We start from the raw sequence: 1,204 nt of genomic DNA, 5'->3' as shown, positions 1-1,204 counted from the left end.
CGTGCCAATGGGAACCTGGGGGCAATGTAGCCACGCCTCTTGGCCCGCCACCCATGGGAAACCTGCAGCCTGATGCTTGGGCAGATGCTCATTAGCCGCCTGCCGGCTGGCGGAATTTTCGGAAGCGGCCTGCCGTGCCTCGCGCAACCGGTCAAGTGCGACCTTCAAAGGGACCGGCACCGCCGACCCCTTCTTGGAAGACCCGATGTCCATCTGGACGTGCACCGGGGGCTCCGGTTCCCTACCATACATCAAATAAAAAGGCGAAAATCCCGTCGAGGAGTGAGGGGCCAACCGATACACCACCAAGACCCCCGGGACGAACAGGTCCCAGTCCGACTGGGACGTGTTCACGTGGTGGCACAGCATGGACGTGAGGGTGCGGTTCAACTGCTCTACCATCCCGTCCGACTGGGGGTGGTAGGGCGAGGTGCGGATTTTCTTGGTGCCCAGGAGGTCACACACCTCCTTGAGCAACCTGGACGAGATATTTCGCCCCTGGTCAGTTAACAATTGTTCCGGCGCGCCCATGTGCAACACGTACCCCTGGACGAACGCCTCGGTAATAGAGGAGACCGATTAATCAACCAAAGGCCACGCCACAGGCCAACGTGTGAGGTACTCGACGCCGACCAAGAGGTATTTATGGCCCCGTTGGGATGCAGGGAATGGGCCCAAAATGTTGAGCGCCACTAGCTCATTAACGTGAGAAACCCGGATGGACTGCAGCGGGGCCTGGTCCTGGACAACTGGGGTCTTTCTCCGCACACAGTCGTGGCAACCCTTCAAAATCAACGCCACGTCACCCTCTACACCCAGCCAGTAATAGTCCCGCTTAAGGGTCAATAAGGTCTTGTGGTAGCCAAGGTGCATAAGCTTAAATTTCGATTTAAAGCTTTCGTGACTGCAGGGATTCATCTTGGTTCTTTCGGTAAAGTCACGTAGAATGGAAATAAAATAATACAAATAAAACAAAATAAAAAATAAAATTCTCACGACGTTTCGGCCACAACACAAGTAGCCTTCTTCATCTCAATCTTGAGATCCTTCAACAAGTGCTGACTTCTGGACAAACCTGTTTCTTCACCTGAAGAAGGCTACTTGTGTTGTGGCCGAAACGTCGTGAGAATTGTATTTTATTATGTTTTATTTTTATTATTATTTTATTTCCATTCTACGTGACTTTACCAAAAGAACCAAGAAG

The sequence above is a fragment of the Petromyzon marinus genome, chromosome 29 (assembly GCF_048934315.1).
Source record: "Petromyzon marinus isolate PM22_M1 ecotype Great Lakes invasive population chromosome 29, UKy_Petmar_22M1.pri1.0, whole genome shotgun sequence".
NCBI classification, from domain to species: domain Eukaryota; kingdom Metazoa; phylum Chordata; class Hyperoartia; order Petromyzontiformes; family Petromyzontidae; genus Petromyzon; species Petromyzon marinus.
The sequence above is the reverse complement of the archived record's forward strand: the minus strand, read 5'-3'. Positions refer to the sequence as shown.